General features: G+C 46.0%; 1 pseudogene; it reads right to left on the bottom strand.

Moving 5' to 3' along the window:
- Window positions 1-15,105: 15,105 nt before the first annotated feature.
- On the bottom strand, window positions 15,106-16,148 carry LOC119283607 (annotated as a pseudogene).
- Between the last annotated feature and the right edge of the window lie 209 nt (window positions 16,149-16,357).

Here is a 16,357-nt window from a genome sequence, read left to right as displayed (position 1 = left end):
CGATTTCGATCGGAGGATCCAATCTAGACCTAACCTAACCCACTTCTATTTATAATCAGATCAACCCTAGACCCTAGCCAGACAAACTCCCTCTGATCCCGAGTGCGCCGCCACCCCCCTCGGATCCAGCACCGCACCTACCACCTACCTTCCTCGTTTTCAGATCCACCCAACCTCCAAATCCTTCCATCTGGACCGCCGGATGGAGATCCAATGGCCAGAGGGTGCCCCCTGCAGCTCCTGCAAGCCTCCTCCTTCCTCGATCCAACCAGCCGCAGCAGCAGAGCAGGAGCCCTCGCGTCGAGCCTCGCCGACCCTGCAAGCCATGCCGACCCTGCAGGCCACGCCCTCCGGCGACCCCACCACCAGCGGCCATGACCAGGACTGGCCTCGTCCCGTTTCTCTCCTCCTCCTAATTTTTCCTCTCTCTCTCTCACGGTGGCCCTTTCTCTCTCCTTCCCAGGAACAAGCAGGAGCTCGCTCAAGCTCCACGGTGTCGCCGCCGCCATTCCGCTTCGTCCGGTAACCTCTGAGCAAGCGCCACCACCGGATCTGCTCGAGCCCGCCTCGCCTTGCACCTTGAGTCCCACGTCGCCAAGTGTTGGCCGCACGCCAAGCTTCTGTTGCAGCCGCCGCAGAGACGACAGCGGCAAGCCCCTGCTCGCCTCGACCCCGGGTTGCCGGAAAACACCAGGGGATATTCTCTGCCTCGCCTTGTTCTCCCACAAGTTTCGCAGCGCCACTGGAGTTCCCTCCGTTGTCGAGGACCTCCTGCAGTCGTGACCTTGCAATAGCCGTCATCAAGGAAGCCAACTGCCAGGCCGTCGCCTTCCTCCGTTTCCCTGGCCCATTGCCGGCCGGTTCCCGCCGGCAGGACCCCGTTGAAGGAAATATGCCCTGGAGGCAATAATAAAGTTATTATTTATTTCCTTATATCATGATAAATTTTTATTATTCATGCTAGAATTGTATTAAACGGAAATATAATACATGTGTAAATACATAGACAAACAGAGTGTCACTAGTATGCCTCTACTTGACTAGCTCGTTGATCAAAGATGGTTATGTTTCCTAACCATAGACATGAGTTGTCATTTGATTAACAGGATCACATCATTAGGAGAATGATGTGATTGACTTGACCCATTCCGTTAGCATAGCACTTGATCGTTTAGTTTGTTCCTATTGCTTTCTTCATGACTTATACATGTTCCTATGACTATGAGATTATGCAACTCCCATTTACCGGAGGAACACTTTGTGTGCTACCAAACGTCACAACATAACTGGGCGATTATAAAGGTGCTCTATAGGTGTCTCCAAAGGTACTTGTTGGGTTGGCGTATTTCGAGATTAGGATTTGTCACTCCGATTGTCGGAGAGGTATCTCTGGGCCCTCTCGGTAATGCACATCACTTAAGCCTTGCAAGCATTGCAACTAATGAGTTAGTTGCAGGATGATGTATTACGGAATGAGTAAAGAGACTTGCCGGTAACGAGATTGAACTAGGTATTGAGATACCGATGATCAAATCTCAGACAAGTAACATACCGATGACAAAGGGAACAAACGTATGTTGTTATGCGGTCTGACCGATAAAAATCTTCGTAGAATATGTGGGAGCCAATATGAGCATCTAGGTTCCGCTATTGGTTATTGACCGGAGACGTGTCTCGGTCATGTCTACATTGTTCTCGAACCCGTAGGGTCCGCACGCTTAACGTTACGGTGACAGTTATATTATGAGTTTATATGTTTTGATGTACCGAAGGAGTTCGGAGTCCCTGATGAGATCGGGGACGTGACGAGGAGTCTCAAAATGGTCGAGACGTAAAGATCGATATATTGGATGACTATATTCGGACATCAGAAAGGTTCCGAGTGATTCGGGTATTTATCGGAGTACCAGAGAGTTATGGGAATTCGCCGGGGAGTATATGGGCCTTATTGGGCCACACGGGAATAGAGGAGAGAGGCCAAAAGGAAGGAGGCGTGCGCCCCCCCTCTGGTCCGAATTGGACAAGGGGTGCAGCCCCTTTTTCCTTCTTCCTCTCCTCCTCTTTCCTTCTCTCTTACTCCAACAAGGAAAGGAGGAGTCCTACTCCCGGTGGGAGTAGGACTCCCCCCTTGGTGCGCCCTCCACCTAGGACGGTCGCCTCCCCCCTTGCTCCTTTATATATGGGGCCAGGGGGCACCCCATGAACACAACAATTGATCTCTTGATCTCTTAGCCGTGTGCGGTGCCCCCTCCACCATAATCCACCTCGATCATATCATAGCAGTGCTTAGGCGAAGCCCTGCGTCGGAGGAACATCATCATCATCACCACGCCGTCCTGCTGACAGAACTCTTCCCCAACATTCTGCTGGATCGGAGTCTGGGGATCGTCATCGAGCTGAACGTGTGCTAGAACTTGAAGGTGCCGTAGTTTCGTTGCTTGATCGGTCGGGTCGTGAAGACGTACGACTACATCAATCGCGTTGTGCTAACGCTTCCGCTTTCAGTCTACGAGGGTACGTGGACAACACTCTCCCCTCTTGTTGCTATGCATCACCATGATCTTGAGTGTGTGTAGGAAATTTTTTGAAATTACTATGTTCCCCAACAGTGGCATCTGGGCCTAGGTTTTATGCATTGATGTTATGCACGAGTAGAACACAAGTGAGTTGTGGGCGATATAAGTCATACTGCTTACCAACATGTCATACTTTGGTTCGGCGGTATTGTTGGATGAAGCGGCCCGGACCGACATTACGCGTACGCTTACGCGAGACTGGTTCTACCGACGTGCTTTGCACGCAGGTGGCTGGCGGGTGTCAGTTTCTCCAACTTTAGTTGAACCGAGTGTGGCTACGCCCGGTCCTTGAGAAGGTTAAAACAGCACCAACTTGACAAAATATTGTTGTGGTTTTGATGCGTAGGTAAGAACGGTTCTTGCTAAGCCCGTAGCAGCCACGTAAAACTTGCAACAACAAATTAGAGGACGTCTAACTTGTTTTTGCGGGGCATGTTATGATGTGATATGGTCAAGACATGATGCTAAATTTTATTGTATGAGATGATCATGTTTTGTAACCGAGTTATCGGCAACTGGCAGGAGCCATATGGTTGTCGCTTTATTGTATGCAATGCAATCGCGCTGTAATGCTTTACTTTATCACTAAACGGTAGCGATAGTCGTGGAAGCATAAGATTGGCGAAACGACAACGATGCTACGATGGAGATCAAGGTGTCGCGCCGGTGACGATGGTGATCATGACGGTACTTCAGAGATGGAGATCACAAGTACAAGATGATGATGGCCATATCATATCACTTATATTGATTGCATGTGATGTTTATCTTTTATGCATCTTATCTTGCTTTGATTGACGGTAGCATTATAAGATGATACCTCACTAAATTATCAAAGTATAAGTGTTCTCCCTGAGTATGCACCGTTGCGAAAGTTCTTCGTGCTGAGACACCACGTGATGATCGGGTGTGATAGGCTCTACGTTCAAATACAACGGGTGCAAAATAGTTGCACACGTGGAATACTCAGGTTAAACTTGACGAGCCTAGCATATAACAGATATGGCCTCGGAACACTGAGACTAAAAGGTTGAGCGTGAATCATATAGTAGATATGATCAACATAGTGATGTTCACCATTGAAACTACTCCATCTCACGTGATGATCGGACATGGTTTAGTTGATATGGATCATGTGATCACTTAGAGGATTAGAGGGATGTCTATCTAAGTGGGAGTTCTTAAGTAATATGATTAATTGAACTTTAATTTATCATGAACTTAGTCCTGGTAGTATTAGCATATCTATGTTGTAGATCAATAGCTCGCGATGTTGCTCCCAGTTTATTGTGTTCCTAGAGAAAAATTATGTTGAAAAATGTTAGTAGCAATGATGCGGATTGGGTCCGTGATCTGAGGATTATCCTCATTGCTGCATAGAAGAATTATGTCTTTGATGCACCGCTAGGTGACAGACCTATTGCCGGAGTAGAGGAAGACGTTACGAACGTTTGGCTAGCTCAATATGATGACTACTTGATAGTTTAGTGCACCATGCTTAACGGCTTAGAATCAGGACTTCAAAGACATTTTGAATGTCATGGACCATATGAGATGTTCCAGGAGTTGAAGTTAATATTTCAAGCAAATACCCGAGTTGAGAGATATGAAGTCTTCAACAAGTTATGTAGCTAAAAAGATGGAGGAGAATAGCTCAAGCAGTGAGCATGTGCTCAGATTGTCAGGGTACTACAATCGCTTGAATCAAGTGGGAGTTAATCTTTCAGATAAGATAGTGATTGACAGAATTCTCTAGTCACCATCACCAAGTTAGTAGAACTTCGTGATGAACTATGATATGCAAGGGATAACGGAAACGATTCCCAAGCTCTTCGTAATGCTAAAATCAACGAAGGTAGAAATCAAGAAAAATATCAAGTGTTGATGGTAGACAATACCACTAGTTTCAAGATAAGGGCAAAGGGAAGAAGGGGAACTTCAAGAAGAACGGCAAGCAAGTTGCTGCTCAAGTGAAGAAACCCAAGTCTGATACTAAGTGCTTCTACTACAAAGGGACTGGTCACTAGAAGCAGAACTACTCCAAGTATTTGGTGGATAAGAAGGATGGCAAAGTGAACAAAGCTATATTTGATATACATGTTATTGATGTGTACTTTACTAGTGTTTATAGTAACCCCTCGGTATTTGATACTGGTTCAGTTGCTAAGAGTAGTAACTCGAAATGGGAGTTGCAAAATAAACAGAGACTAGTTAAGGGTGAAGTGATGATGTGTGTTGGAAGTCGTTCCAAGATTGATATGATCATCATCGCACACTTCCTATACTTTCGGGATTAGTGTTGAAACTAAATAAATGTTATTTGGTGTTTGCGTTGAGCATAAATATGATTGGATCATGTTTATTGCAATACGGTTATTCATGTAAGTTAGAGAATAATTGTTGTTCTGTTTACATGAATAAAACCTTCTATGGTCATACACCCAATGAAACTGGTTTGTTGGATCTCGATCGTGGTGATACACATTTTCATAATATTGAAGCCAAAAGATGCAAAGTTAATAATGATAGTGCAACTTATTTGTGGCACTGCCGTTTAGGTCATATTGGTGTAAAGCGCATGAAGAAAATCCATGTTGATGGGCATTTGGAATCACTTGATCATGAATCAGTTGATGATTGTGAACCGTGCCTCATGGGCAAGATGACTAAGACTCTGTTCTCCGGAACAATGGAGCGAGCAACTGACATATTGGAAATAATACATACTGATGTATGCAGTCCGATGAGTGTTGAGGCTCGCGGCGGGTATCGTTATTTTCTGACCTTCACAGATGATTTGAGCAGATATGGGTATCTACTTGATGAAACATAAGTCTGAAACATTTGAAAAGTTCAAAGAACTTCAGAGTGAAGTGGAAAATCATCGTGACAAGAAAAAAAAGTTTCTACGATCTGATTGCAGAGACAAATATTTGATTTACGAGTTTGGTCTTCAATTAAAACAATGTGGAATAGTTTCAAAAAATCATGCCACCTGGAACACCACATCATAATGGTGTGTCCGAACGTCATAACCGTACTATTATTGGATATAGTGTAATCTATGATGTTTCTTACCGATTAATCACTATAGTTTTCGGGTTATGCATTAGAGACAGCTGCATTCACGTTAAAAAGGGCACCATCTAAATCCGTTGAGGTGACACTGTATGAACTCTGGTTTGGCAAGAAACCAAAGTTGTCGTTTCTTAAAGTTTGAGGTTGCAATGCTTATGTGGAAAAGTTTCAACCTGATAAGCTCAAACCCAAATCGGAGAAGTGCGTCTTCACAGGATACCCAAAAGAAAATGTTAGGTACACCTTCTATCACAGATCCAAAGGCAAGATATTCATTGCTGAGAATGGATCCTTTCTAGAGAAGGAGTTTCTCTCGAAAGAAGTGAGTGGGAGGAAAGTAGAACTTGATGGTGTAATTGTACCTGCTCCCTTATTGGAAAGTAGTTCATCACAGAAATCTGTTCCTGTGACTACTACACCTTAGTGAGGAAGCTAATGATGATGATCATGTAACTTCAGATCAAGTTACTACCGAACCTCGTAGGTAAACCAGAGTGAGATCTGCACCAGAGTGGTACAGTAATCATGTTCTAGAGGTCATGTTACTTGACCATGACGAGCCCACGAACTATGAGGAAGCGATGATGAGGCCATGAAATGGCTTGAGGCCATGAAATCTGAGAGGAGATCCATGTATGAGAACAAAGTATGGACTTTGATTGACTTTCCCAATGATCGGCGAGCCATTGAGATTAAATGGATCTTCAAGAGGAAGATGGACGCTGATAGTAGTGTCACTATCTACAAAGCCTAGAATTGTCGCAAAAAAGTTTTCGACAAGTTCAAGGTGTTGACTACGATGAGAATTTCTCACTCGTATCTATGCTTAAGTCTGTCCGAATCATGTTAGCAATTGCCGCATTTTATGAAATCTGGCAAATGGATAAACAAAACTGCATTCCTTAATAGATTTATTAAAGAAGAGTTGTATATGATGCAACCAGAAGATTTTGTCGATCCTAAAGGTACTAACAAAATATGCAAGCTCCAGCGATCCATCTATGGACTGGTGCAAGCATCTCGGAGTTGAAATATACGCTTTGATAAGTTGATCAAAGCATATAGTTTTATACAGACTTGCGGTGAAGCCTGTATTTACAAGAAAGTGAGTAGGAGCACTACATCATTTCTGATAAGTATATGTGAATGACATATTGTTGATTGGAGATAATGTAGAATTATTCTGCATAGCATAAAGGAGTGTTTGAAAGGAGTTTTTCAAGGAAAGACCTTGGTAAAGCTGCTTACATATTGAGCATCAAGATCTATAGAGATAGATCAAGACGCTTGATAAGTTTTTCAATGAGTACACACCTTGACAAGATTTTGAAGTAGTTCAAAATGGAACAGTCAAAGAAGGAGTTCTTGCCTGTGTTACAAAGGTGTGAAGTTGAGTAAGACTCAAAACCCGACCACGACAGAAGATAGAAAGAGAATGAAAGTCATTCCCTATGCCTTGGCCATAGGTTCTATAAAGTATGCCATGCTGTGTACCAGACCTATTGTATACCCTGCCCTGAGTTTGGCAAGGGAGTACAATAGTGATCTAGGAGTAGATCACTAGACAGCAGTAAAAATTATCCTTAGTGGAATAAGGATATGTTTCTCGATTATGGAGGTGACAAAAAGGTTCGTCGTAAAGGGTTACGTCGATGCAAATTTTGACACTGATCCAGATGACTCTAAATCTCAATCTGGATACATATTGAAAGTGGGAGCAATTAGCTAGAGTAGCTCCGTGCAGAGCATTGTTGGCATAGAAATTTGCAAAATACTTACGGATCTGAATGTGGCAGACCCGTTGACTAAACTTCTCTCACAAGCAAAACATGATCACACCTTAGTACTTGTTGGGTGTTAATCACATAGCGATGTGAACTAGATTATTGACTCTAGTAAACCCTTTGGGTGTTGGTCACATGTCGATGTGAACTATGGGTGTTAATCACATGGTGATGTGAACTATTGGGATTAAATCACATGGCGATGTGAACTAGATTATTGACTCTAGTGCAAGTGCGAGACTGAAGGAAATATGCCCTAGAGGCAATAATAAAGTTATTATTTATTTCCTTATATCATGATAAATGTTTATTATTCATGCTAGAATTGTATTAACCGGAAACATAATACATGTGTGAATACATAGACAAACAGAGTGTCACTAGTATGCCTCTACTTGACTAGCTCGTTGATCAAAGATGGTTATGTTTCCTAACCATAGACATGAGTTGTCATTTGATTAACGGGATCACATCATTAGGAGAATGATGTGATTGACTTGACCCATTCCGTTAGCATAGCACTTGATCGTTTAGTTTGTTGCTATTGCTTTCTTCATTACTTATACATGTTCCTATGACTATGAGATTATGCAACTCCCGTTTACCGGAGGAACACTTTGTGTGCTACCAAACGTCACAACGTAACTGGGTGATTATAAAGGTGCTCTACAGGTGTCTCCGAAGGTACTTGTTGGGTTGGCGTATTTTGAGATTAGGATTTGTCACTCCGATTGTCGGAGAGGTATCTCTGGGCCCTCTCGGTAATGCACATCACTTAAGCCTTGCAAGCATTGCAACTAATGAGTTTGTTGCAGGATGATGTATTACGGAACGAGTAAAGAGACTTGCCGGTAACGAGATTGAACTAGGTATTGAGATACCGACGATCGAATCTCGGGCAAGTAACATACCGATGACAAAGGGAACAAATGTATGTTGTTATGCGGTCTGACCGATAAAGATCTTCGTAGAATATGTGGGAGCCAATATGAGCATCTAGGTTCCGCTATTGGTTATTGACCGGAGACGTGTCTCGGTCATGTCTACATTGTTCTCGAACCCGTAGGGTCCGCACGCTTAACGTTACGATGACAATTATATTATGAGTTTATATGTTTTGATGTACCGAAGGAGTTCGGAGTCCCGAATGAGTTCGGGGACATGACGAGGAGTCTCGAAATGGTTGATACGTAAAGATCGATATATTGGACGACTATATTCGGACATCGGAAAGGTTCCGACTGATTCGGGTATTTATCGGAGTACCGGAGAGTTACGGGAATTCGCCGGGGAGTATATGGGCCTTATTGGGCCATACAGGAATAGAGGAGAGAGGCCAAAAGGAAGGAGGCGTGCGCCCCCCCCTCTGGTCCGAATTGGACAAGGGGTGCAGCCCCTTTTTCCTTCTTCCTCTCCTCCTCTTTCCTTCTCTCTTACTCCAACAAGGAAAGGAGGAGTCCTACTCCCGGTGGGAGTAGGACTCCCCCCTTGGTGTGCCCTCCTCCTAGGCCAGCCGCCTCCCCCCTTGCTCCTTTTTATACGGGGGCAGGGGGCACCCCATGAACACAACAATTGATCTCTTGATCTCTTAGCCGTGTGCGGTGCCCCCTCCACCATAATCCACCTCGATCATATCGTAGCAGTGCTTAGGCGAAGCCCTGCGTCGGTAGAACATCATCATCGTCACCACGCCGTCGTGCTGACAGAACTCTTCCCCGACATTCTGCTGGATCGGAGTCCGGGGATCGTCATCGAGCTGAACGTGTGCTAGAACTCGGAGGTGTCGTAGTTTCGGTGCTTGATCGGTCGGGCCGTGAAGACGTACGACTACATCAACCACGTTGTGCTAACGCTTCCGCTTTCGGTCTACGAGGGTACGTGGACAACACTCTCCCCTCTCGTTGCTATGCATCACCATGAACTTGCGTGTGCGTAGGATTTTTTTGAAATTATTACGTTCCCCAACACCCGTCCCCGCCTCCAGATCGCCACGCTGCCCCACCGGAGAGCGCCAAGTCCATCGCCGGCCTCCCCTATTTCTGAAGGTGAGCACGCAAGGACGGTGACCGCGGCGACAAGTTTTGCCCGCGCCTGGACCCGCTCGATCCCCGTTGACCGCGCACGTCGTCCGATTGGGCCAGATCCGCTTCCCCTGCCGGCCACCCTCTTCGCTAGCTGGGCTTAGCCCATGGGTGAGCTGCCCTGCGCCCCGCCTTTTTTTCTTTTCTCATGTTCGGCCAGCCTACCAGATTCGGCCCGTTCATGTTTTTTTCCCAGATCTACGAATTTCCTATTTATCAAGAGATAAGAGTTTTTCCAGAAAACCCCCTAGACTACATGCATATAATAACTCACAGTTGGTGCATCGGATTAAAATGAATTATATATGAAAGTTGCTTAGAATTTTGTGTAGATTAATAATATCCAACTTTCATCTATGTTTAAAATGTTTAAAATGATGTTTGATTAAATTTGCTCCTATGCCATGCTAAAATGCTTTAATTCATAACTAAATAACCGTAACTCGATTTGTAATAAATTTTATATGTAAATGGGGTAGAAAAATGCCTAGTTTAACATGATGCACTCATCTAGCATGTTTAACAACTCTAAAATTATGTTTAGGGCAGAACAGTACCAAACCTAATATATGCATATGAGGAGTTTTTCCGGACTTGTTGTTTTGTTGTCCCGGCCTCATTTAAACTTCCCTAGATTAGATAGTTTCATCATGCTTCCCCTCTTGCCATGTTTAACAACATTTAATATTGTGGGGTACATAAACAAGATTGAACTAAATAACTTGTCGTGGTGTTTCGTCAATATGCAACTCGTTGCATATTGAGCTCCACTTAATTTGTAGGGTTGCTTGTGCACTTTGCCATGCCATGCTTCATTAAACCGGACATGCATCATACTTGATTGTGCATCATGCCATGATTATGTGGTGGTTGTTTACCATGATTGTTTGCTTCTTTCTGGTGTTGCTTCTTCGGGTTGGTTCCGATAACGTCGCGTTTGTGAGGATCCATCCGACTTCGTCCATTTGTCTTCTTCATGGACTCTTTCTTCTTCCTTGCGGGATTTCAGGCAACATGACCATACCCTCGAAATCACTTCTGTCTTTGCTTGCTAGATGCTCGCTCTTTTGCTATGCCTATGCTGCGATACCTACTACTTGCTTATCATGCCTCCCATATTGTTGAACCAAGCCTTTAACCCACCTTGTCCTAGCAAACCGTTGTTTGGCTATGTTACCGCTTTGCTCAACCCCTCTTATAGCGTTATTAGTTGCAGGTGAAGATTGAAGTTTGTTCCTTGTTGGAACATGGAGATGTTGTTCCTTGTTGGAACATGTTTACTTGTTGGGATATCACAATATCTCTTATCTAATTAATGCATCTATATACTTGGTAAAGGGTGGAAGGCTCGGCCATATGCCTGGTGTTTTGTTCCACTCTTGCCACCCTAGTTTCCGTCATGTAGGTGTTATGTTCCCGGATTTTGCTTTCCTTACGTGGTTGGGTTATAATGGGAACCCCTTGACAGTTCGCCTTGAATAAAACTCCTCTAGCAATGCCCGACATTGGTTTTACCATTCGCCACCTAGCCTTTTTCTTTCCCTTGGGTTCTGCAGACTCAAGGGTCATCTTTATTTAAACCCCCCTGGGCCAGTGCTCCTCTGAGTGTTGGTCCAACCGAGTAGACTGCGGGGCCACCTCGGGGCAACTAGAGGGTTGGTTTACTCGTAGGATGTCTCATCTGAGTGTGCCCTAAGAACAAGATATGTGTAGCTCCTATCGGGATTTGTCGGCACATTCGGGCGGTGTTGCTGGACTTGTTTTACCATTGTCGAGGATGTCTTGTAGAACCGGGATACCGAGTCTGATCGGAATGTCTCGGGAGAAGGAATATCCTTCGTTGACTGTGAGAGCTTGTGATGGGCTAAGTTGGGACTCCCCTACAGGATTTTGAACTTTCGAAAGCCGTGCCCGCGGTTATGGGCAGATGGGAATTTGTTAATGTCCGGTTGTAGAAAACCTGAAGTTGACCTTAATTAAAATACATCAACCGCGTGTGTTACCGTGATGGTCTCTTCTCGGCGGGGTCCGGGAAGTGAACACGGTGTTGGAGTAATGCTTGACGTAGGTTGTTCTAGGATCACTTCTTGATCATAGTTTTATCGACCGTGCCTTGCCTTCTCTTCTCGCTCTCATTTGCGTATGTTAGCCACCAAACATGCTAGTCGCTTGCCGCAGCTCCACCTCATACCTTTTACCTTACCTATAAGCTTAAATAGTCTTGATCGCGAGGGTGTGAGATTGCTGAGTCCCCGTGACTCACAGATACTTCCAAAACCAGCTTGCAGGTGCCGCTGAACCGTGCAGATGATGCAACCAAGATCAAGGAGGAGCTCGATGAAGATCTTGTCATTCATGTTGTTTCGTTCTAGTCGATCAGTAGTGGAGCCCAGTTGGGGACGATCGGGGATCTGTGTAGCATTTGGGGTTCTTCTTTTATTCTGGTTCTGTAGTCGGACCTTGATTGTATTTGGATGTTGTAATGCTGTATTCATGTATTTGTGTGAAGTGGCGATTGTAAGCCAACTATGTATCTTTTCTCCTATTGTATTACATGGGTTGTGTGAAGATTACCTCACTTGCGACAGTGCTTTCAATGCGGTTATGCCTCTAAGTCATGCTTCGACACGTGGGAGATATAGCCGCATCGAGGGCGTTTCATGCAACTAGTACATAAAAGGGTCGGGCCCCGCTGTGTGTTGAGGGTGAACTGGCAACTATACAAAAATAGGGTTTTGGTCCAGTTGTGTATCGAGGGTGGACTTTTAACTAGAAAAAAGGCGGGCTCCGCCTCAGTTGCATCTTGGAGGTGGAGTTGCAACCCAGTTTTGAATCGAGGGTGGACTTGAAACTTGGAGAAAAATGGGTTGGGATCAGTGGCGTATTGAGGTTGGACTTGCAACTGGTACGAAAAAAATATAGGCTCCCCAGTTGCATGTCGGGGGTGGATTTGCAAAAATGGGACAAAAAAGGATTGGTACCCCAGTTGCGTGTGGAGGGTTGACTTGCAACTAGGAGAAATATTGGTAGAGCCTAGTTGTGTATCGAGGTTGGACGCAATTACAACTGGGACAATGACAAACTATGTGCCCAGTTGCGAGTCGAGGGTGGACTTGCAACTGGGACAACTAGGATACTACGATCCCAGTTGTGAGTTAAGGGTGGACTTGCAACTGGGGTGAAACAAAACTATGATACCATTTGCGAGTCGAGGGTGGACTTGCAAGTGGGACAATAACAAACAAAAGCCCAGTTGCGAGTCGAGCGTGGATGTGCAATTGGGATAACAAAACACATGCCCAATTTCTAGCTGAGGGGTGGACACCCAACTAGAAGAGCTACGAGCACATTTTTGAATCGGGAGTGGACATGCAACCAGGACAACTACAACATACAAGCCTAGTCGCGAGTCAAGAGTCAAGTTGCAATCGGGATAAACAAACTATGTGCCCAGTTGCGAGTCAAGGGTGGACTTACAACTATGATGAAAAAAATAAAAAAACACATGCTTCAGTTGCGAGTCGAGGGTGGGCTTGCAACTGGAACAACTACGAGCCTAGTCGCAAGTCATGGATCGACTTGCAATAGGGATAAAACAAACCACAAAATACATTTGCAAGCGAGGGTGAACCTGCAATTGGGAGGAAAAACAAAATACATGTCGAGTTGCAAGTCAAGGCTGGGCTTGCAATTGGGATGAAACAAACTATGGTCCTAGTTGCGAGTCAAGAGTGGACTTGCAACAGGCACAAGTACACTGAACTACGATACAAGTTGTAAGTTGAGGGTACACTTGCAACTGGGACAACTAGAAAAACTACGATACAAGTTGCGAGTCGAGGGTGGACTAGTGACCGAGATGAAACAAACTACGAGTCTACTTGCGAGTCAAGAGTGGATTTGCATCCAGGACAGCTACACAAAACTATAATACTATTCGTGAGTCGAGGGTGGAATTGCAACTACGACAATAACAAACTACGAGCCCAGTTGTGAGTCGAGTATAGATTTACAACTTCAATGAAATACAAAATACATGTCCATTGTTAGTCGATGGTGGACTTGCAATTGGGACAACTACGAGACCATTTGCGAGTGGAGGGTGGACTTGCAACTGGGACAATAACAAATTATGAACCCAGTTGCAAGTCGATGTAGATTTGCAACTGTAATGAAAAACAAAATACATGCCCATTGCTAGTTGAGGGTGGACTTACAAGACCATTTGCGAGTGAAGGGTGGACTCTACAAATTCTCCACCAGATCAAAATGCATAGCGAAAAACGAAAAAAAGAGAAACGGGTCACGCCCCTCAAACAACAACATATATGGACTCTTGTAAAAAGAATCACAAGAACAAGCCAACACAAAACAAAATGGGGCGAAGAGGACGCGCGACAAAAAAACAAGCTGACATCAGTGCGCATGATCAAGTTTGTGCAAATCTTAAAGCAAACAAATCGTTTGGTTATGGAGTTAGATGAGACATCACAAAGATGAGATTTAGCAAATTCGAAAGGAAAAAAATCTCTTCTCTAGCTACCCAATTGAACCAAAATAAATAAAGACAGATAATAGAAAGATACGTAGCCCTAAAAAAGCCCACTAAAAACAGAAAATGGCCCACTAAAAAAGTCACATCAGGCATCACTGCTTCACAAGGGGCAAACAAAAAATACGACACGACGACAACAGCACAACTCAGGAGCACGTATATCTAACAGAATATGAGTTAAATGAGACATTGTTAACTCTCATGTAAGTGAGAATTAACAAAACCAATTTGAAATAGGACCCCTAGATCGCGATGAAAACGTCCCAACAAAAGATACAAACACGAGCAGACCGATAAGTAGACACAATACACACAACACGGGACACACGCGACAAAACAACCCGACAAAGATTTGCACGACATTTAAATTGAATTGATAACATAGTGAAAAAAATGAAGATTTAAAAACAAATAAATAAAAATAAAAAAGGAAAAATAAAAAGAAATGAAAAAAGAGAGAAAATATAAATAAAAAACAAATGGGAGTGGAAAATCACTTACTTTCACTCCACCCTTTTCACTTCCAACCCACTCCTCACGTGAAGGAGTGTAGCAAAAAAACAGCATCGTGAGAAAATGAATGAGCACCTCTCGAGAGAAAATAGGGACAACTCTCTCTGACTGTTCTCTTAGCATGGTACTTTTTTTTTTGAGAAATTCCAACCACGGTACATGGAAGCCCACAACTGAGACAAACAGAAAAAAAACCATAAACATGTCAAATGGTGCAGACCAGCCCGAGACAAAACAGAAAAAAGCCCACAAACAAGACGGCCCGCCCCAATCTCGCGTGGAGACACAGGCACGTCAACGCGACGTGCACGAGCATGCGAGGAACGATCACTTTGCGCGAGTTTTAAAGATATATATAATCTGACGGTCCTGGACTTAGATATGACATCCTTAAATATCATCTAGATCTGAGTTAGCAATTCCTAGAACCAAAAGAATGTCGCAGCCAGAAGTACCAAACGACGCATCCGACACGGCATCCAGGTTCCCAAGTCCCAACAACCCAAGCAAGCAGGCGTGGAATAAGGGTTACTCGCTGCCGCCATCGTGGCTCTCGCCGACGAACTCGGCGATGCGTGTCATGAGGTTGCGCGCGTCATCGAATCCAGGGAAGAGGAAGAACGCGTGAATGCCGTCCGGGTACTCCAACGCCCTCACGTCCTTGCCGCTGTCCTTCAGCATCTCGCAGTACCGCCTCTGCCAGTCCTGCAGTGGGTCATAGCCGCCGATGACGAGCAGCACCGGCGGGAAGGCCGGGCTGTCCAGGCCAGCGGCTGCCCCAGGGGAGGTGAAGCACGCGGCCTCGTGAGTGCGGTCAGCGCCGTCCGGGAGGAACGCGCGCCACATCCAGTCGGTGCGGGCGACGGACACGATCGGCGCGCCGTCAAGGCGGAGCTCGGAGGGCGTGCGCTCCTCGCCGCCGAAGAAGGGCTGGATGGCAATGACGCCGGCGAGACGGACGTTCTTGAACGCAGGCACATCCGCGGCGTAGCGCCTGGCGACGTGGTGCGCGATGTTGCCGCCCGCGCTGTCCCCGGCGAGGAAGCACCGGAGCCTGGAGCGGGACGTCCGCCGGGTGGTTATCCGGGTCGTCGAGGAAGCGGAGCGCGGCGAGGCCGTCGTCGTAGGGCGCGGGGAACCGGTGCTCCGGGGCGCGGCGGTAGTCGACGGAGAGCACGGCCGCGGAGGCGTACCTCGCGATGCGCCGGCACGCGGCGTCGTAGGCCAGCGACGCCGCGGAGAGGAACGCGAACCCGCCGCCGTGGAAGAAAACGATCACGGGGAGAGGCGCTCCCTTGGCGTCGCCGGGTCTCGCTGGGTGGAAGAGGCGGGCGCGAATGCGGAGGGTTGGGTCGATGACGACGTCGCGGGAGGCGACGCCGCGGCACGGGGAGGAGAAGGCCGGGACGCGCGGGTCTAGGAGGGAAAGCACGCGGCGGTTCACGGTGCCGTCGGCGCGGCGGGTGGCGTCGGCGACGTAGTCCACGGCCCTGAGGGATAGACGCATGATGCGCGACATCGGCGGCTTCGGCCTACTCCCCGGCGGGGGCTCCTCTGCCATTGTCGTGGCGCGCGCGTCCTCCCGCGGTTCTCGAAGTGTAGTTGCGTTGCTGCCGGGTTTGAGTAGGATTTATAGTGGTTGGGTAACGGGTACTCTCTGCCTCTGGTGGAGACTTTTTTTTGAACTCTCTCTGGTGGAGACTTGTTTGAGAGTGTGGCTAATCTACTCTGCAGTGATAATGAAGTTATTACTTAACTAGGTTAGGTGTG

The sequence above is a fragment of the Triticum dicoccoides genome, chromosome 4A (genome assembly GCF_002162155.2).
Source record: "Triticum dicoccoides isolate Atlit2015 ecotype Zavitan chromosome 4A, WEW_v2.0, whole genome shotgun sequence".
NCBI classification, from domain to species: Eukaryota; Viridiplantae; Streptophyta; class Magnoliopsida; order Poales; family Poaceae; genus Triticum; species Triticum dicoccoides.
This window is presented reverse-complemented; position numbering and strand designations above follow the sequence as displayed.